This window comes from Suricata suricatta, chromosome 12, assembly GCF_006229205.1.
Source record: "Suricata suricatta isolate VVHF042 chromosome 12, meerkat_22Aug2017_6uvM2_HiC, whole genome shotgun sequence".
NCBI classification, from domain to species: Eukaryota; Metazoa; Chordata; class Mammalia; order Carnivora; family Herpestidae; genus Suricata; species Suricata suricatta.
Window position 1 is genome coordinate 53,805,205 of NC_043711.1, and position 22,963 is coordinate 53,828,167.

Genomic DNA, 22,963 nt, shown 5'->3' on the forward strand with positions numbered 1-22,963 from the left:
ATAATCTTTTTTTGGGGGGGGCATATTAAAACATAGGACAAGCTGGATTGGCCTGTAGTCTCTAGTCTGGCTCTTAGAGAAAAAGTTTGCTAATTCCTGATATTAGCTATGAAGAAGATAGGACAAGAAGATATGACAAGTGAGTGACTGGTGGAGGTGGTGGGGAGACCTCACTAAGGAGAAAATATTTCAGTTGTGGCCTAAAAGATGGAAGAACTTCACTGGCAATGAAACAGCAACTACAAATATCTGCCAGTGAAAATGAACTGCTCCTATGTTCCCCAGCATTGAACTTTACATACCATGTCATTCTTACCTTTGTGACTTTTTTCATTTTGTTTTTAACTAGGTTGCCCTATTCTGTCAGGTTTTAAAAATCTACCCATAATAGAGTATAAGACTTGGAAGAGATCTTAACTTCCTCCCCAATTGCTCTCTTCTAAAATGTTCTCAGTGGTTTTTCAGCTTTTGTTTGAAAACTTTGATGACTCTAACTTGATTATTTTGAGGCAACCTATGCCATTTTTGGATAGTTATAATTGTTAGAATGTTCTTCATGTTGTAAAATAGGATTCATCCTTTCTACCTTTTTCCCCTGATGCTGCCTTAGAGGGACTATGGAGTAAGCCTGCAGTGGGTTGCACCTCATTCTCAGGTGTCAGTTCTAAAGCCAGGACTTGAAACAAAAATCAGATAAAATGAAAACTATATTTGACAATCCCTTAAATTGCTTAAAAAGTATTGTGTACATGTTTTTGTGTATATAGTGATATATCATTCTTAGGTACTCTGCAAACTGAGAGCCACTGTGCATTACTGAGGGAGTGCGTAAGAGGAAATTATTATGTAGATATCTAGGTCTTCATATAGTTATGCTTTTTATTTTTATTTATTTATTTATTTTTTAATGTTTTATTTATTTTTTGAAAGAAAGACCACGTGAGCAGGGGAGGGTCAGAGAGAGAGGGAGACACAGAATCTGAAGACAGGCTCCAGGCTCTGAGCTAGCTGTCAGCACAGAGCCTGACGTGAGGCTCGAACCCACCAACCACAATATCATGACCTGAGCCGAAGCTGGACAGTCAACTGACTGAGCCACCCAGGCACCCCTAGTTTTGCTTTTTAAAACAACTGTCAAATCCCTATCAGAGTCCTGGATGGTGACAAATTTTAACGTGTTTCTGCTTCCTTGCAGAGTTATTGTGTTTTTACATTAAGCCTCTATTACATTAATGTTTATAAATGTGTTGTGAATATTAAATGAGATATATAGAAGGACCTGGCACATGGTAAGTGGTCAATAAATATTTGCAAGATTTAGATTAAAGTTTTTGCTTCAGTGGGCTCACACGCACACTGTTCTTTGAAAAGTTGTGGAGAACTTGGCCACCTGCTTCCTGTCTTTCCAAATTGGCATTTCCTGTTGTGGTTCTACTAAACAGCTGTCACTCTCTGTGTCCTTGAATGTTGGTCACATTTTACCAGAGGTCAGCTAGTAAGTTAAATGGCTGTATGATGTAAGTCCCTTCTGCCACAGGACTCAAAGTATTTGAACACTGCTATTATCTACCTTTCAGGCCTTCACTTTTCAGGGCTAAACTTCATGTCTTTAATTTCTTTTAGTATTTTCTTATTTCTTCAGCCTCTGGTTGTTGTTAGGAGTACACCAGTTTATTTCTTATTTTTACTTTGGTACCCTGAATTACATATTAAGGTACAAACTCATTTTTATCTCCTTGATAAAATCTGCCCTCATAATTCTAGACCTTCTCTATATTAGGATAAGTATATATTAGGATATACTTTTAGCTACACTTCTCAATTTAATATTTTCTTAAAATTTATACTTGTTTCATTAGCATTTTTCTTACAGTGAGACAACAAGCTTCTTCAAGGCCAAAATCTTGTTTCATGTATCTTTTGTGTGCTGATGCACTGAGTAAAATTTCAGGCATGCAGTAGATCACAGTAGTTTATTTAAAAAAAAACAAAACAAAAACCAAACTTCTGGGGCACCTGGAAGACTCATTCGGTAAAGCCACTGACTTCAGCTTGGTTCACAAGTTCAAGCCTTGTGTGAGTTTCTGTGCTGACAGCTCAGAGCCTGGAGCCTGCTTCAGATTCTGTGTTTCCTTCTTTCCCTGCCCTTCCTCTGCTCTCACTTTGTGTTTGTCTGTCTTTCTGTCTGTCTCTCTCTCAAAAAAAACCTTTTAAAATAAACTTTTTAGAAGTGTTATATTTATTGCTTTACTGTGAAATTAGCACAGAGAGTTCCCGTCTATCCAGTTTCCCGTATTATTAACATATTAGTGTGGTACATTTGTCACAAATAACCAATATTGATACATTATTGCTAAATTCCACAGTTTTTCCCTTAATACTCCTTTTGGTGTTCTAGGATCCCATTCAGGATGCCACTTTACATTAATAGTCCTGTCTCTTTAGTGCCTCTTGGTTCTGATAATTTCTCAGACTTTCCTTGTTTTTAATGATCTTGGCAATTTTGAAGGTAACGGATTAGGTATTTTTGTAGAATGTCCTTCAGTTGGAATTTGATGCTTTTCTGATGGTTAGAGTAATTAACTGTGATTTTGAAAGACCACAAAGGTGTCATTGTCATCACAAATCAGAAGTACATACTAGTGATATCACTTGCTGGTGTTGATGTTAACCTTATCATCCAGCTTGAGGTACTGTTTGTTTTCTCTACTATAAAGTTAACTTTTTTTTTCTTACCTATCTATCCATATTCTGGAAGAAAGTTACTATGTGTAGCCTATACTAATTGAGTGATGAGTTATGCTCCACCTCCAGGGTGGAGTATCTACATAAATTTTGTTGCTCACATTGTTTGAGCTTTGGCCATTGGGAACTCTCACTTGGCTTCTGTATCCCTTTCCTTTGATGTACTCTAATGATTATGTGTAAACGAGCACTTTCTTTCTGGCAACAAAAAATGCTTCAGGCTCATCTTTTATATATCATGTTTCAGTTCCTGTAGTCAGCCATTTTCCCAAGGAGCCCTAGTTCCTTTTATTGGGAAATGGTATTAGAAACTAAGATTTTGAATCCTAGACGTGCTAGTTGCTCCTTCAGTATTGTTGCTTTTAGGCCATTTGAATGACAGAGCAAGGAGATTCATGTGTATAAATTAAGCTGCTAATATACACATCTGTAAGTGTTTCTATATGTAACCATTTGTGTCTATATTAAGCTAAACATGAATTCATATGGGTGTTTCCAACTCTAATTCCTTACCACATGGATTATTCTAACCTCCTCTACTTCACCAAGAAACCCAGCTACCATGCTCCACTATCCATTTATTTAATTCTTCAATTCCAATATACATTTGGTTTCAGAATTTTGTTAATATGTGTACCTTTGGGAACCAACTTTATTAACTAGAGCACAGTGCTTATGGATAGTTCCTTTTGCCTTTAGTCTTAAGTCTTTAGTCCACTCATTTCCAGCATTACTTGGTCAGCACCTTATTCCTCCACCTGCTTTGTGAGGTTGTTTCATTTTTATAATATATTTATTATTATTATTTTTTTAATGTTTATTGTTGAGAGAGAGAGACAAACAGACACACTGTGTGAGCAGGGCAGGGGCAGAGAGAGAGGGAGACACAGTCTCAGTGCTGCAGGTTCTCAGTGCTGACAGCTCAGAGCCTGATGGCGGGCTCAAACTTCCCAACTGCTAAATCATGACTTGAGCCAAAGTTAGACGCTTAATCGACTGAAGCACCCAGGCGCCCCTATAATAGATTTAGATTGTTTTGTCACATTTTGCATTCTATGCTGAGATGCCTTTACCTCTTAAAGGATTATTTTAAAATTTGCACACGCTAAAGCTTATTCTCTGTGCTGTGACATAGAATGGGTTTTGACAAACTTTAAATCTCTTATAGTCACCGTTACAGTATCCTATAGAATAGTTTCAGTGTTCTAAAACATTTATCCCTCACTATTCAATGTATCTGATACCAGCCCCAGGCAACCATTGATCTGTTTATGGTCTCTACAGTTTTGCCTTTTCCAGAATGTCAATATTTTAAATTTAAGGAGGTATTTTTGAATGATTTTTATGAACACAGTATTTTAAGTAGGGGGAGATACAAGTACTAGACAACTAACACTCAGAAACATTTTTTTTTCCTATTGAGATAGAAGTCCTCTAACATCATTTTAACCATTTACAATGTACAGTTCTGAGGCTTTTAAGTACACTCACAATATTGTACAACCACCACTACTGTCTAATTCCAGAACAGTTTCATTAACCCAAAAAGCAGTTGCTCTTCCCCTCCTCTGGCAATCACTAGACTGATTTTTGTCCCTACAGGTTTGCCCATTTTGTACATTTCATTTAAGTGGAGTTATATAAAGTATGGTCTTTTGTTTCTGGTTTCTCTTATTTACCAGTGTTTTTACATATTTATCCATGTTGTAGTATATTTCAGTACTTAATTCCTTTTTTGTGGATTAATAATCCATTTTATGGACGTACCACATTTTGTTCATTTATCAGTTGATGGACATTTGAGTTGTTTCCACTTTTTGGCTGTTATGAATAATGCTGCTCTGAACATTCATGTGGAAGTTTTTTTTTTGAGCATGTTATAACTGATGCATTTCTTTTGATAAATTTTATTTTCATATTAAAGGGAAAGTTACTCAATGGCTTTTTGGTGCTTTAAGTGCTACTTTCTCTTGGCATGGTACTCATCAGTGGATAGTGAAGTCACATAATTTTCCTGTTGTTTTTACAGAATAAAGAATTTTGGTTCCATTGGGGCAACAGTAGGTAGACTTCTCTACAATTCTGTTAGAGGAACATACTGATTTATGTTGTATACCGTTTAGTTGTCTTTCTGAGTAGCAACTACTCTCTCATTTGAAGCTGGATTATAAGATATGCTTGTGGTCTAAAGGAATCTCTTGAGTGCATGAATTGTTTTTAACATTATGTATTCAGAGGGATAGTCGGCAGGATTCCCATTATGTAATCTGTTTGGCATCAGTGATATTATAGAGGTTTTATTTTTATTAACCACATACCCTCTGAGGTTAGGACTATAATAGAGTGGCATTAAATGTTAGTGTTTTCTTTTTTGTATTTTAGCACCCAGCCTTGAAGCTTTGTTTTGCTGTTATTGCTTCAACCCCTTTGCTTTGATAACATCATTTTCCTGAAAGAGACTTGGCAGAAATGTTCTTCTGCCAGTTTAGGGTAGCCTCACCAGTTCATTGAAATCTAATGTTGTTTTTCATACTTCCTGAAAGCAAGGAACATTGGCTTTATAAGCTTCTGAGTGACTTTGAGGTTCTGTGAAGACCATGGAATATAGGTAAATTATAGATTAATCATTATCATACTTTATCCCAAGAGTATCTTTATAGGCAAGCCCTTCAAAAGTTTGTGTAATAGAACACTGGGTTGGAACCAAGAATATTTTAATTTCACTTGTCTAATAACTTACTAATACTGGACAAATAACTGTGCCTTGGGACAATTTTTTGTATAAAAGATAATACTGACTTTATAGGGATGTTGTGTTAGGAAATTAGTTCTATTAATCAAAGTACTTTATTTATAAGTACTATATCTGTATTCTTTTTACTATTTCCAATGTTTTTTATTTTCCTGTGGAGTTCCAGATTTCTAGTGGTACATTTCCCTCTGAATGAAAGACTTCTTTAGTATTTCTTATAGTGTAGTTTTGCTGGTGGTGAATTTTTTCAGCTTTTGTTTGTGTGAAGAAGTCTTTAATCTGCCTTGATTTATAGGAGCTATTTTCACTAGAAATAGAATTCTGGGTTGATAGTACTTTTTTTAAACTTTTCAAAAGACGTCTTACTGTTTCTGGCCCACATTGTTTCCAGTGAGAAGTTAGCTATCATTCTTCATGCTTCTGTGCATAAATAATATGTGGTTGTTTTCTTCTGGCTACATTTTATTTATTTTATTTTTTTTAATAGAAATTTTTTTCTGTTTTTTTTATTTTTGAGAGACAGAGATAGCATGAGCAGGGGAGGGTCAGAGAGAGAGGGAGACACAGAATCTGAAACAGGCTCTAGGCTCTGAGCTAGCTGTTACCAAAGAGCCTGACGTGCGGCCTGAACCCACGAACCGTGAGATCATGACCTGAGCCGAAGCTGGACACTTAACTGACTGAGCCACCCAGGCACCCCTATTTTTTTTTAATTTTTAAAAATTCCTGTATAATACACATAACCTAAAATTTACCATGTTAACCATTTTTAAGGGTACTGTTCAGTGGTGTTAAGTACATTCATATTGTTTGTGCATCCAAACCGTCTTTCTACAGAGGTGTTCATGTTGCAGAACTGAAACTGTACCTATTAAAAAATAACTCTCCATTCCCCAGACTCCTGGTAGCCACCATTCTACTTTCTGTCTGTAATTTTGACTGCTTTGGTACTTCATATAAGTGGTATCATAAGTATTTATCTTTTTGTGACTGGGTTATTTTACCTAGCATAATATTATGAGGGTTTGTTCGTGTCATAATATGTGTTAGAATTTCTTTCCTTTTTAAGGCTGAGTATTCCATTGTATGAATAGATCACATTTCACTATCCACTTTTCTGTCAATAGAAACTTAGGTGTTTCCACATTAGCTATTATGAATAGAGCTGCTGTGAACATGAGTGTACAAATAATCTGAGATCTTGCTTTTAGTTCTTTTGGGTATGTACCCAGAAGAGGAATTGCAGGATCATATGTTTAAATTTTGAGGAACTGCCATCACGGTGGATGTATTGTTTTACATTTCTACCAACAGTGCATCAGGTGTTCCAATTTTTTCACATTCTTGCCAACATTTTGTTGTAGGCTCCATGCCCAGCATGGAGCTCAACACAGGTCCTGATCTCAGGACCCTGAGATCAAGACCTAAGCTGAGATCAAGAGTCAGATGCTTAACCAGCTGAGCTACCCAGGTGTCCTAAGGGTGGGTGGGTATGTGTGTGGGGGGGTGGTTTTTATAGTAGCCATCCTAATGGGGTGGTATCTCCTTATCATTTTGATTTGCATTTCCTTAATGATAAATTATGTTGAACATCTTTGTGTGCTAATTGGCCATTCATGTATCATCTTTGGGCAAATGTCTATTTAGGTCCTTTGTCTAATTTTGAATTGGGTTGTTCATTTTTTTTTTTTTTTGTGGTTGAGTTGTACACATTCTTTCAATATTCTGGGTATTGATTACTTATGCAATATATGATTTGCAGATATTTTTCTCCATTCTATATTCCTCTGGCTGCTTTTAAGGTTTTTTTTTTTCCTTATCTCTGGTTTTAAGGAAATTGATTTGGCAGAGTTTTATTTTCCTTCATGTTTCTTGAGTTTGGTATTTATTGAGATTTTGGATCTGTAGGTTTGTAATTTTTGTCAAATTTAGAAAATGTTTAGGTATTGATTTTTCAAATCATCCCCCCACCAAGATTCCAGTTACACATACATTATTATTAGACTCCTTGAGTTTGTCCCATAGCTATTGGTCTGTATCCTTTTTTCCCCAGTTTTCTTGTATTCTGGGTTTCATTTTGGATAATTTCTATTATTATGTCTTTACATTCACAAATTTTTTCTTCTGCATTGGGTTATCTGCTGTTAATCCCATTCGATGTATTTCATTTTAGCCTACTATACTCTAATTTGTGGTTTGATAGAATTGCAGTGACATGGCAGGTATCAAATACTGTCTTAATTTGCTGCCAAAATAAAAGATTCCTAATTCTGTAAGCTGTCTAAAGGGTACAGAAAGCCACACTATGTGTTAAATTAACTTCGTTTCTTCATTTCTGCATTTACTTTGTGTTTCTGCCAGACCTACCTATGTATTTTTTGCATCTTATTTTATATTTCCTTCTGACATAAACATCTCTGTAATACTTGTTTTATAAGGCACCAGAGTGCCTAGTCTGTTTGCCAAACTACCTAATATATTTCTGTGTTGGTTTGGTTATATGATATGACCATCATCTTGCTATAAAAAACATGAAATAGATTTTAATATCTTGTTTTACTATAGTGCTTATTTAATATTAATCAGAGAGCTGGATTACCTGCTGAAGTGTACCTTTGATTGCAGCCATCATTGATAATCCCAATGCCACCTGGGCTTGGCCACTTATATTACCAACATGTGACCTTTTAATGTTACTAATACCAACTTAAAAATTTTTTCAGACTGACAACTGGTAATTGTTTGCCAGCTATGTACTTTTAGTAGTATTTCTCCTCCACTTGCTCCTCTGTCCCAGCAGGTATTATTCTCTCGAGGACACATGCACAGTTAGCACACTCTTCAGATGCTGACACTTGGTGAACAGCTACTCTTAATCACAAATATAGAAGACACAGTCTCCATCCTCCCAGGTTGGATCTCTTTTTATATGGATCTTTGTTTCTGTGTCTTTGTAAAAAATAGCTTTTTGGGAAACACTTTCTCATCCTCATCTGTGCAAAGAAAGGAAAGCTATTGTGCTGGGAGGAGGTATGTCTTTTTCTTTCTATTGCAAATGTGTATCACTTAGGCACTCAGAGCAGTAGACAATAATGATTAACATTGACTCTTTCTCTGTAAAACTTTGTTCTCATTCATTCACTTGTTGCATCTTCCTTTCTCCCATTCTCTCTCTCCCTCTCTCCCCCTCTGCCTCCTTATGCTATTGTCATAACTTAATAAGAATTTCCTTGATATGATATAGCAGCTCATTTCTTACATTCATCCTGAGTGTCATTGGACTCTGGATTAGAGTTATAAGTAATAGGAAACCATTTGAATTCTTATTCTTCAAGTTGAGATTGTGACTCTAATGAACTGAGTTTGTTCTCATTCTGCATAGACACTGGAAAAGCTTAGTGTCTTCAGTGTAATATATGGCTATATGATTTTGTAGTCTGCTTCAGTATCATTTGCAAGGGGAGGTGTGATATCAGAAGGTTGAGACACTTCAGTCCCAGTTTTGACATTGTTACTGCCATGCTTTGAGTAAGAGTATATTTGTTTTCTCATCTCTAAAGCTTATCATTAGTTGTTTTACACAAACCTTGGGGGATTGTGAGGGACAGGTGAGAAAATTTGTGTGTAAGACTTACCACTGTAAAGTCTTGTTACTCTGTTGCAGAAAGCTGTAGGCATACTGGTTCTCTTCACTCAACAGACTCTTTGATGGTATGGTCCTGTCATGAATTAGATTTTAAAATCTCCATACTTAATTTTATAGGAACAGTAGGGTTTATAATGCCTAGTTACATGGTAGGTGCTAAGTAGATTTTATTTATTTTTTAATTTGTTTTTAAAGTTATTTTTTAAAATTTACTTTGAGAGAGAGCATGCGAGTGGGACAGGGGCAGAGAATGAGAGAATCCCAAGCAGGCTCTCCACCGATGGCACAGAGCCCGATGCGGGGCTTGAACCCATGTACCATGAGATCATAACCTGAGCTGAAGTTGGGCGCTTAACTGACTGATCCACTCAGGTGCCCTGGTGCTAAGTGTATTTTAAAAAGTGGATTTGTTAAATGTGATGCTAAGAAAATGTCAGTTTGTATGGTGAGAAACCGTTTTTACAAAATCTATTGGATAGTGTTTTGAAGAGAAATCTCATTCTTATTGTTTGCTGCATTTAAAATGTTTATTGAGGGTTTGCTGGATTCTAGGTACTGGAGAAGAAGCCAAAAATGCTTTCATAGAGCTTATTTTGTGTTTTATATGGGGAGATAGAATAAACATGGTAAATAAGTAGAAAATGCAATATTTTAACTTGTAATGACAAGTTCCAATGAGAAAAGTACAAGCAGGAGAGAAGAATAGGGCATATTGAGGGGAGGGATTGAGTGGTCACAAATGGCTCATAGAGAAGGGAATACTTGAGTAAAAGCTTGAAAGATGTGAAAGAGCAAGCCATGCAGATAAATGAGAGAAGAGCATTCTAGGCATAGCAGATGACGAGTGCAGAGATCCTGAGACAGCTTGCCCGGGAAATGGCAAGAATTGGGGAGGATAGGTGCTTCTCTTGTGGTGCCTTAGGGAAGTACTTTTCAGACTTCAATGTGCATATGCTTTATGCAGGTTGTTTTTGTTAAAATTCAGATTCTAATTTTGTAGGTTTGAAGTGGGGCTCATTTCATTTTTTTTAAAATGTTTATTTTTGAGAGAGAGAGAGAGAGAGAGAGAGAGAGAGAGAGAGACAGTGCAAGTGGGGGAGGATCAGAGAGAGAGATGGAGATACAGAAGCCAAAGCAGGCTCCAGGCTCTGAGCTAACAGCACAGAGCCTGAAGTGGAGCTCCAACTCACAAGCTGTGAGATCATGACTTGAGTTGAGGTCAGACACTTAATTGACTGAGCCACACAGGTACCCCATGGTGGGGATCATTTCTAACAAGCTCCCAGTTAATGCTGGTGCTGTTGGTGTCCTTCGTAGGCTTTTAGCTTTTGTGCTAAGTGAAATTGGAAATCTTGGGGGCGTTTGGGTAGTGGTTCGACATGATCCAGTTTCTATTTTAACATCATGCAGAGCTCCAGCTTCTCTATTGGTGATAGTTTGGCGGTGAATGATTGGGCAAGGGTAAAGGAAGGAACACCAGTTAGGAGGCTACTGCTATAATCCAAGTGAGAGAAGATGCCAGTTTGCATTGTGAGGTGGCAGTGAATGTGATGACACATGGTCTGATTTTCAAGTAAGAGTCAGCTAGTTTTAATGATAGATTGGATGTGTGCTCTGAAAGAAAGGAAGGAGTTAAGAACAATTCCAAGGTTTTTCCTCTAAGTTCCGTAAGGACACCATTTGTTCAGAATGGGAAGACTGAAGGAGTAATATGTTTGGAAGGAAAGAACAGGAGCTCAGTTTTGGATATATATTACAGATGCCTACTAGACTTGGTAGAGATTGAGTAGGTAGCTGATTTATGATCTGGAATTCAAGAGAGAGGATCTGCTAGAGGTGTACCACTGGGGGTTACTGTCTGAAAGATTGTAATTAAGCCAGCGGGCTGGGTGGTAACCACGGAGTGAGTAGAGATAGAAGTAAGAGGTTGAAGAACTTAATTAACTCCAGAGTGGACCAGAGTTTAGAGGTCTGTAGAGGTCAGGAAGGTGAGGAAGAACAGTCAAAGGAGACTTAGCACCAGCCAGAGAAATAGGAAGAAAGCCAAGTAAGAGGGTATCCAAAAGTCAAGTGAAGAAAGTGTTTCAAGGAGTAGGGAGTTATTAACAGTGTTAAATACTAAACAATTAAGACGAGGGCTGAAAAATAACAATTTAACTTAGCAGTGTGGAAGTTATTGGTAACCTTGGTAAGAATAGTTTCATTGAGGCAGTGGGGGCTAAAAATGATTGCCGATATTGCCTTTCCAATAGTAAAACAGCCGTAAACCCTGATGAGGTTGTATTTAGGTAAAAATCTGCACCTCGAGATAAATGTCTGGGATAGGAGAAGTTATAAAATGTTTAGGTACTATTGGCTACTGGCTTGAATAATTCCTCATTCAAAGTAATATTGGAGGAGCGCCTGGGTGGCTCAGTCGGTTAAGCCTCTGACTTTGGCTCAGATCAGATCTCGCGTTCATGGGTTTGAGCCCTGTGTCAGGCTCTGTGCTGAGAGCTATCTTAGATCCTGGAGCCTGTTTCCAGTTCTGTGTCTCCTTCTCTCTCTGCCCCACCCCCTCTCATGCTCTGTCTCTCTGTATCAAAAATAAATAAAACATTAAAAAAATTAAAAAAACAGTAATATTGGAAAATGTATTTCGAAATCTTTAGGGTATCCTAAACAACTTAGTTCCTGATTTTTGTTTCATGCCTTTAAGTTTTTAAATGTTTTATTTATTTTTGATACAGAGAGACAGAGCATGAGAGGGGGAGGGACGTAGAGAGAGGGAGACACAGAATCGGAAGTAGGCTCCAGGCTCCGAGCTTATCAGCACAGAGCCTGACATGGGGCTCGAACCCATGAACGTGAGATCACAACCTGAGCCAAAGTCAGAAGCCTAACCGACTGAACCACCCAGGCGCCCCTCATGACTTTAAGGTTTTAAAATCATTCTAGGCAGTTATGATAGGAAAGAAGAAATGTGAGGATTGATTAGGAAACAGTTGGCTTTTAGCTCCTCTTCTTTCCTAGGTTAACAGAACTGAAAGACACCTTAAATACTAATTGGAATATCAAAGGGGACTGTGAGAACCTCTTCATACTCTTATCTATTCCTTGGTAGAAGTGTTCAATCTTTATAGCATCCTCAACCTGATGAGCTTGTGCAAACAACCAAAGTAGAGAAGTTATGCTTAGATATTACTAACTCGGTGTTGGCGTTTATGGAATACCTCTTTTTCTACATTTGTTTATTTAAAAATATTAGTCAAATATTTTCATATATGTTTGGTTCTGTTGTAGCTGCTTAAGATGCAGTGCATTAAAGTTACTGCCTGAGTAGAACTATTGTTCTAGTTGGAATGAAGTAGCAGATTGGGGCCAAAACTTGTTAGTTATCTCAGACTAGTGCTGATTGTCTTAATACTCTGTGTGCACATGGGAATCACAAAGAAATAAAATGATGGTGAATACATAACATGGAACACTATGCCTCTGTTAAACAATGACTCAAATTACTGTATTTCCACTAGAATTTAAGTTCCATTAGTTTCCATGGATAGATATAAAGTGTATCATTTAGGATATATTCAACTGTAAATGACAGTAACAGTATCTAAAAGTAACTAAACAGTAAAGACTCTTAAGTTGGCTCCTAAATAGAAACAAGGAAATAGGTGGTTCAGGGCTAGTGTGGTTGCTTGGTAATATTTAACCCAAGTTTTCCCCTTTCGTAACTCTATCATTCTTAGTATATTGGTTTTTCAGTTTCTTTGTTGTAGCCTCGTGGTTGTAGAATGGCTGCCTTAGCTCCAAGCAGCACAACTAACTGCATTCAAAGACAGGAAATAGAGGGCAAAATATTTTTTTTAATGTTTGTTTATTTTGAGAGAGAGAATGAGAGCAAGGAAGTGGGGGAGGGACAGAGAGAGAGAGAGGGAGAAAGAGAATCCCAAGCAGGCTCCGTGCTGTCAGTGCAGATCCTGATGCAGGGCTTGATCTCACAAGTTGTGAGATCATGACCTCAGCCGAGATCAAGAGTCAGACACTCAACCAACTGAGCCACCTACGTGCCTTCAAAATATTTTTCTAATGGGAAGGCTCAGTCATTTTAAATGGGGAGAAAATAATTCCCCAAAGTCTTAAAAAGTGTTTCATGAACATTAAAAGCGTGGGTAAGACTGACGTAGGGAATGTGTTAAAACACAAATTCCTGGAATCCACTGGAGAGATTCTGATCTGTAGGTTTAGAGTGAGGTCTGAGAATTTGTATCACTGATGTGCTCCATGTGATGCAGATGCTGTGGATTTGAGTAGCAATGCCATATGCAGTGTCTCCTTACATTTCAGTGAAGGTCATATTGCTTGCTGTCCCTGAGCCCTGGAGTGTCTGACAGAGTGATTATCTGGTAAAGAGAATATGATGGCCATAGTTGGTTTCAGCTAACCATGGTTCATCTCTTGGGGTGGGTATATTACTACCCTGAACAGATATGAGTTCTGAAAGAAGGGAGAAATTGGCTGTAGGGTTGACAACTAAGTGTCTAGCACTTCTGCTATTAGAAATGTGGCAGTGAATATCCATGCTCCAAAGAAAAGGTAGGTATAACTAAGATTTTTATAGATAATTCCAAATTGTGCTCTAAAGAGCTGGAATCAACTTATATTCCCATCAGCAATCTGTGGAGTATTTGTTTCCCCTTCTTACAAATGAGATATGAAATACTTCGATTTTTGTCACTCTGATAGGAAAAAATTATTATCACATTATAAATTTAATTTACATTGCTCTTCACCTCCTACCTGTCAGAATGGCTAAAATCAAAAACATAACAAACAACAGACATTGGCAAGCATGTGGGGGAAAAGGAATCCTTATGCACTGTTGGTGGGAATGCAGATTGGTACAGCCACTGTGGAAAACAGGATGGAGGTACCTCAAAAAGTTAAAAATATAGCAGTACCTGGCTGGCTCTGTTGGTAGAGGATGAAACTATTGGATGAGGATCGTGAGTCTGAGCCACACATTGTGTATAAGATTACTTACAAAAAAAAAAAAATTAGAAGTAGGAACTACCTTATGATCCAGTAAGTACACCATTGGGTTTTTACCCAAAAAATACAAAAACATTTATTCCTAGGAATTCATGTATCCCTATGTTTATAGTAGTATTATTTATAGTAGTTAAATTATGGAAGCAACCCAAGTGTTCATCAATAGATGAATGGATAAAGAATGGTATGGGGTGCCTGGGTGGCTCAGTCGGTTAAGTGCCTGGCTTCAGCTCAGGTCATGATTTCATGGTTCGTGGTTGGAACTCTGAATCAGGCTCTGTGCTGATAGCTCAGAGCCTGGAGCCTGCTTTGAATTCTGTCTCTATTTCTCTCTCTCTCTGCCCCTCTCCCACTCATGCTCTGTCTTTCAAGAATGAATAAATGTTAAAAAACAATTAAAAGAGAATGGTATATTTGTACAATGGAATATTATTCAGCCATAAAAAATGAAATCTTGCCATTTGCAACAACGTGGATGGAGCTAGAGAGTATTATGCTAAGTGAAGTAAGTCAGAGAAAGACAAATACCATATGATTTCGCTCATGTGAAATTTAAGAAGCAAAACAAATGAGCAAATGAACAAAAAGACAAACCAAGAAATAAACTCTTAACTATCAAGAACAAATCGTTGGTTACCAGAGGGGAGGTGAGTGGGGGGTGGATGAGTGAAATGGATAATGGATTAAAGGAGGGCACTTTGGCTGAACACTGGGTGATGTATGGAAATGTTGAATCATTATATTGTACACTTAAAACTAATAAAATATACTAATAAAGTGTATATTAACTGTAAATAAATTTAAAAATAAAAAATTAATCATACAAATTTACATTGCTCTTTATGAGTGAAGTTGAATATCTTTTTATCTATATAAAAACAATTTGTCTTTGTTTTTCTGTGATCTGATCCTTTTTTCATTGACTAATTGATTGCTTTTTTCTCCCTTATGACTTTGTAGGAAATGTAATGAAAGGTGTAATTAAATCAGTGTATTACTATATGTGTTGCAAATGTCTTTTCCCAGTTTGTTGGTCTTTTTAACCTGATTTGCTTATTTGTTATAAAGCACAGTGTGGGGGCGCCTTTGTGGCTCAGTCTGTTAAGGTGTCTGATTCTTGGTTTTGGCTCAGATCATGATCTCATGTTTCATGAGTCATGGTATTGAGCCCCGCATTGGGCTCCACACTCCGTATCTCCTTGTGCTCGCTTGGTCTCTCTCAAAACAAAACAAAAAACACGGTGTGATTATACAGGCTTGTAGTTCTTCTTTTGCCCAGCATTATGGATGTAGATCTTAAATAATGGTATAATATGCATGCTTACCAAAATTTTTGTAAATGATGCTAAAACTGGGAGTGTTATCTAATGTATTGCATCAGAGAAAATCAAGGGAATCTAACCAGGATGAAGTATGAAAGTAACAAGGTAGGTGTGATAGAAATGTAAAGTCTTATTCCTTAACAGAAATAATCTGGCCTAAAGTAGATTTTTCATTTGAAAGCCACCATCCTCTAAGGTAGTTAATTTATGATGTGGCTGTGAAAAGAGGCTAACATTGATGAGCACTTATAGATGTACAGTGCTAAATTAAGAGAAGTAATAGACCCTTTGTTCTTGTACTGTCTGATTATGTGTATTGCGTCCATTTATGGATTTTACACTTAAGTGAGACAGTGATATTCTAAATTGTCCATATGAATGTGACCAAGAATACTGAGCATTCTAGATACCATATCTAATGAAGAGCAGTTGAAGAATCAGGAGCTGTTTTGCTACAGAGGATAATAACTTGGAAACCTAACTATCTAAATATATTTAAAGAGTTGTTTGAAGCCAAAAGGAGTGGACTCATCATCTCTCTTGCTCCAGAGGACAATGGGTAGAAGGTAATTTGGAGGTGAATTTCATCCCACTATGGAAAAGACCTTTTGCACAGTAAGATATATCCCACAGTGGACTAGAAAAAATTGAGTTCTCTGTCATTAGAGATATTCAAGTATACCCTGGATGATTGTGTTTTGGAGATATAGGTGTTTGTCCCTGCAAGAGTTGGAACTACATGAACTCTTTCTTGTCCCTCCCAGCTCTTAACATTTTCTAAAAAAAAAAAAATTTTTAATGGTTTATTTGAGAGAGAGAGACAGACAGACAGACAGACACAGCATGAACAGGGGAGGGACAGAGAGAGAGGAAGACACAGAATTCGAAGACAGGCTCCAGGCTCTGAGCTAGCTGTTAGCACAGAGCCTGACGCGGGGCTCGAGCCCACGAACCGCGAGATCATGACCTGAACCAAAGTCGATTGCTTAACCGACTGAACCACCCAGGTGCCCCTAAAATTTTCTAATCTCAAGTAGACTCTCTCTTTTGTTCTCATATTGGTAATGGTGAGAAGATAATGAAAAGTCTTGTTGACTTTAGTTCCTTGATAAAAAAAATTATTTTCCAACCAGCAAGAGAATACAATGCCAAAAAAGGCAGTTCTTAAAAAGTGTGTAAAGTAGAAAACTAGAATACTAGATCTATATATGACTATCCGTATTAAGTTTATGACAGCATTTCTTAAGGCTAGTCTGTCTGCTTGACTCCCCTCCCTCCCTCCGTTCCTCCATCAGTTCATTTACTGAATTGGGGCAGGTGATTTAACAACAGACTTCAGGATAAGGCTGGGGGAGAAGAGTTCTTTGCATTCCCTCTCAGGAGTCACAGTTGTGTCATGGATACTTAGAAATTTTCCAGAATAGTCTTCTTTTGGGCAAGCTAGGTCTGAAACTAGAGACTGGCATACATACATTCTAGGAGTTTTAGGAATTCCTTGGAATTGTGGTCAGTTCTTGAGGGCAGCTTTGTTGTGTGGATGTTCAAGAAAGTGGCTGTCGGAGAACTTGCTTGAAGACTGATAAAGCTGGGGGAAGGTTTGGCTACACAAAGAGGCACAGCATTGTTTTACTCTTTGGGTTTTCTTTACTAGGATGCTGCTCCATGTGAACAACTATGGGGCCTGTGCTGTTACTCAAAAACTTTAAGCCTGGCATACACCCTTAAGACTAGTCTTTCAAAAAGCATAATTTGGGACATGTTCTTGAGGATTGTTAGAGAGTTTATAATTCTACACTACAGTATAAAAAGTAAGGTTTGTCATAGAGGGAAGGGTTTTGTGTTTTATAATTAGATTCAGTTCTCTGCTACTTGGTGTGTGCAGTGGGAAATTTAATGGTGAAATTCAGTTTTCTCCTCTGTTATCAGGGGCAATATCTGTCTTTCAGAGTTGCATACATTGGAAATAATTTGCCCTAAGGTTAATGCCTGGAACAAAGATGGCAAAAATTACTATTTTTTAAATATATTTTTAAAGTAATCTCTACATCTAACCTGAAGTTCAAGATTTGCATGCTCTACCCACTGAGCCAGCCAGGAACCCTAGATGCCATAAAATTATTACTGATTATATTAATAGCAACTGTTCTGACAACATTGCTTAAATTTTTGGGTCTTTTATTTATACATGTGCACCAAAGTAATCTGGGAGATTGTATCAACAAATCCACTAATCTTTAAACTTTATAAAATATAGAGTGGAATTAACTACTTGTGTTAATTGTGTTACTTCACTGCTTGTGTTAATTGTCCAATTCTGTGCTACCAGTCCCACAATGGACTTCAGTTCTAACATTGTCTATCTGGAGTTAGTATCAGATCCTTCAAGTTAAAGGGCTCAGTTCCTAAGACTGTCCCCACTGTAGACACCAGTTGCAAGTTCGAGGCTACCTGTACTCTTTTCCAACTTTGCAAAAAATTCTGGGATTTCCATGACCCCTCCTTAGATTCAATAATTTGCTGGGATGACTCTCAGAACTCAGTAAAAGCACTTTACCTACGCTTGTAGGCTTATTATAAAGAAGGCAGCTCAAACAGTGGAGAGATGCATAGGTATGGGGAGCTTCCCTGCTGTCTGTGGGCACACCACCCTCCCAGGACCTCCATGTGTTAACTCATCCAGAAGCTCTCTAAAACCCTGTTGTTTTAAAGGGTTTTAAACTCGGGTTTTAACGAAGGTTCTCATACCTAGGAATGATTGGTTAAATCACTGGCCTTGGTGGTTTACTTATTCTCCAGCCTTTCCCTTTCCCCATATTGAGGGCGGGGCATGAAAGTTTCAACCCTCTAATCCTGTGGATTGGGACCTCTGACAGCCAGTTCCCTTCTAGAGCTATGTAAGGGTCCACCAAGAGTCCCCTTGTTAGCATAAATTGCTTTGTGGTTAAAAGAGACTTGTTAGGAATAACAAAAGGTGCTCCTATCACACTTGAAATTCTAAGGATTTTAGGAGTTCTGTGCCAGGAATTAGAGACAGAATCCAAATACACTTGACCCTGGGACAACATGGGTGTGAACTTGAGGTATTTTAAGAATACAGTATATAATGCATATAACAGACAAAATATGTGTTAATCACAGTTTATGTTATTGGTAAGGCTTCTAGTGAATAGTAGGCTATTAGTGGTTAAGTTCTTTGGGAGTCAGAAGTTAAAATGCAGATTTTTGACTGCATGGGATGTTGGTGCCCATAACCCCCTTGTTGTTTAAGGGTCAACTGTAGCTAGGTCTTGTTTTTTAGAACAAAGGGCTGAGTTTCAGAACATCAGTATTGAATTCCTTCTAGGTCATTGATATGTTACTTTATTGAGCTATGGTGTCACTCTTTTGATTCTTGGTAATGTAAATAATATTTGTTTTTAGATCCTTAGATGAAAGGTGCTATTGAACCAGCTAAATGCCATATTCCTGAGGAGTCTTTATCAAATTCCATTATTGTTTCTTTTTCTGCTTAGACTTTTGTCCTCAGATGGCTGTACTCTAATCCTGTGACAGAGCTACTGCTTTAATACAATGTGACAAAAACAGATCATTTTCCAACAGGAATAAGGCTTATTTTTTCTTAAACTATTTGGTCATGAAATTTGGGTAGAGGTGTCTTTTGATGCTCTTATTCTTTTTAATGGCAAACAACAGCCAGGACAGGAAGAGTAAATGGTCTGACATTCTGAATTATTTTCCTACTTTAAGGCTTTTTTTCCTCTCCTTATTTTTAACATATTTTTAGAGATGTGAACACTGTCTTCTCTTAATACAGAAATTTCCTTAGAATGTATGCTTTAATGTTTTAAATATTTTTGAACATCAATGGGAAGTGTCTTGGTAAACAAGAGTGGTCACTGGTCTAATACAGTGCCTCGCAGAATGCTCATGCATATCTGGCACTCAGTAAATATCTTTTCTAGAAGTTAGAAGCCTCAGTTCTAGCCTTTGCTTCCAACTGCCTGAATGACCCAGAGTCTCATTCCGCATTTTAAAAATTGTTAGAATCCAGGTCGTCTAGGTGGCTCAGTTGTTTAAGCCCCCTACTTCAGCTCAGGTCGTGATCTTATGGTTTGTGAGTTTGAGCCCCAAGCTGGGCTCTGTGCTGACAACTCAGAGCATGGAGCCTGTTTTGGATTCTGTGTCTCCCTCTCGCTCTCTGTGCCTCCCCCACCCCAACTTGTGTGTGTGTGCCTGTGTATGCACGTTCTCTCTCTTGCTCGAACGTGCTCTCTCTCTCTCTCTCTTTCTCAAAAGTAAACTTTAAAACAATGGTTAGAATTCCTTCTAGGTCTGATTCAGTGACTCAGTTCATTCCTAATCCTATCTTTATTATTTTAAAAAAATGTTTATTTTTGAAAGAGAGAGGGAGAGCAAGAGCAGAGGAGTGGCAGAGGGGGCAGGACAGAAGATTCTAAGTAGGCTCTGTTCTGACAGCAGAGAACCTACTGGGGAGCTTGAACTGATGAATCTCAAGATCATGACCTTAGCTGAAGTGTGACACTTAACCAACAGAGCCTCCGCTACTTACTCCCCACTTTACATTTAAAAATTTACTTTCAATATAGCCTTTTAGTCAATTTCTTAAAAACAAGCAAACACAGTCACCAGATATGCCATATTGGGAAGTGTTCTTCAGGTATTCGCTTGGCCATATGTTTTTGCTTTACTCTTAGAATTACCTTAGATTTTCCACTCATAGTAGGATGGAACTAGGTATTTATTAACTAGTAGCTTTCTTAACATCTATCCAAAGAGGATGGAGTGGAGCTTCATGGAGTGATTATTTTTCCAGTCATACATACCTAAATAGTGCCATATGCAGTATCATATGAGTTCAGAGGACTATTAATTAGGGTGTTTTAAAAAAAATTGTTAAGATAGTTTAGAAAATCTGGCCAATTGACCAGCCTTTAAATTTTCCCCATGTTAAGCATAGCCCCTCTGCAAGGATGACATGCAAATTTCATGACATGCTTCATTTTTTTAGGGACTTCAAGGCTCAGCTCAGACCTTTGTCTGTGCTCCCCACCTTTTTGAATAAAATAATTTAGATTTCCCCAAGTATGTTATGTTTTGACAAAGAATGTAAGTGTACTGAAGAAGTATACAGTATTATGATTGTCAAATTTCTAATCTGATTTTAGAGTTTAGTTTCTTTACTAGAAAATATGCATTATTCTTTAACTTATTCTGAAGCAATAATTTCCTTTTATTTTTCATTTGCAAAAATTAACTTTCCTTTACAGTGTTAAAACACATAGTTAAGCTTTTCTTTCTTGTGATCCTACAATGAGATGACAGGCTTGGCTATTTTAAAAGTAAAATAGGTGCACCTGGGTGACTCAGTTGGTTAAGGGTCTGACTTTGGGTCAGGTCATGATGTCACTGTTTGTGGGTTTGAGCCCCACATTGGGCTCTGTGCTGCCAGCTTAGAGCTTGGAGCCTGCTTCGGATTCTGTGTCTCCCTCTCTGCTCCTCCCCACCCCTCCCCACCCCATGCGTGTGCGCGCGTGCTCTCTCTCTCTCTCAAAAACAGATAAACATTAAAAAATATTTTAAAAGTAAAATTTGGGGCACCTGGGTGGCTCAGTCAGTTAAGTGTCAGACTCTTGATTTTTGCTCAGGTCATGATCTCGAGGTGTGTGAGTTTGAGCCCTGAGTTGGGCTGGGGCTCTGTGCTGTCAGCACAGAGCCTACTTTGGGATTCTTTCTTTTGGAAGCATGCAGGTCTGAACCAAACTGACTTTAATCATTAGACAATAGAAGGACACACATTGCCCATGCCCATGTTCCCTTGTAACACCCTATCAGGAAAGGCCAGCTAACACCCTTAACATTTCTAAGGGCAGGCTTGGAAGGCTAGTGACACCCTACGTGAGGGTCCTGGGCCCACTTTGTAATTGGTTAACACTCTAAATGTTGTGATTGGGTTCTGCCAAAAGTAACGAATACTCTAGGCAATATGAATGGTTAAACCTGCTGTCAATAATATTGTATAATAATGATTGGATCATTATACCTTTGTCACAATTTCCTGTAACTCCCCCTTCCCAAGCCCATAAAGACCCTACCCCCCCCCCCCCCCCCCCCCCCCCCCCCCCCCCCCCCCCCCCCCCCCCCCCCCCCCCGCCTTTTGTTTGGGGCTCTCAGCATGGATCCACTACTGGTAGAGTCTGTGAGCCTGGGCTTAGGCCCCGCCAGCCTAAACTTGTAATAAAGCCCTTTGCTTTTGCATGTGTGACTCAGTCTCCCTGGCGGTTTCTGGTTTTTGGGGACGATAATGAAAACTTGGGGCATAACACTCTTCCTCTATTTGCCCCTTCCCTGTTCTCTTTCTCTCTCGCTAAATGAATAAATAAACTTAAATTTAGATTTGAGATAGTCTAATATCTGTTAGTAAAATGAAAAAACAATATATTTTATATCTGGTATATGGCAATGTGGAGGCATGGGAGGATTAGGAAGCCAAAAATCTAAGGTACAAATTCAGAGCTTCCATTGTGTTAGTAAGGATTCATTGAATGCCAGCTATATGCTCACTATTGCTAGGGCATCTCTTTTCAAGAAGCTTACTTTTCGTTTTATTTAAAAATTTTTTTAATGTTTATTTTTTGAGAGAGAGAGAGCGTGCACGTGAGCAGGGGAGAGGCAGAGAGACGGAGACACAGAATCTGAAGCAGGCTCCAGATTTTGAGCTGTCAGCAGAGAATGCTATGTGACGGTTGAACTCACGGCCTTTGAGATCATGACCTGAGCCGAACGAAGTCGGATACCTAACCAACTGGGACATCCATGTGCCACGAGAAGTTTACTTTCCAATGTAGATAGAGGAAAACATAGCTAACATTTGAAGACCACTCAATTTGTATTATGGAAATTCAAAGAGAGAATAGTTGAGTGCTGAAGTGGTTAGGAGGATACAACCTATGGCCTCTATTTGGATAAACGTTGGGAAAATGCCCTGCAGGCAAGAAAAAAAGCATGTAAAAGCATGGGGACAAATTAGTCTTGTATTGAGTGTGTCTGCATTTATGAGACTAGACTAACCCATTTGTTGACCTTTTGAACTTAGTTTTGAGTATAGTCAGTTTGAGATAGGAAGGGTAGATTTCTAGAGCTGAAACTAAGGAAATGGGAAGTCCCTATTTCATAGGTAGAATGAACTGGAGTGGGAAGAGATTTGCATAGGTAAGGATTGTTGAAAGTATCATGTTGTTATCCTGGAAATAAGATAAAAATAGTATTCAGAAATAACTTTTAAGTATTTCAGTTTTCAAACGAAAACTTTAAAAAGTCAGTGACAAATATTACTTAATAATAGTTTGTTAGTGGATAATATTGAATAAAACCAGTATATGAATTTTATATGTTTATGGTGAATAATGCCAAGCGTATTGAATTTCTGATCTTTCCTGGATTTGT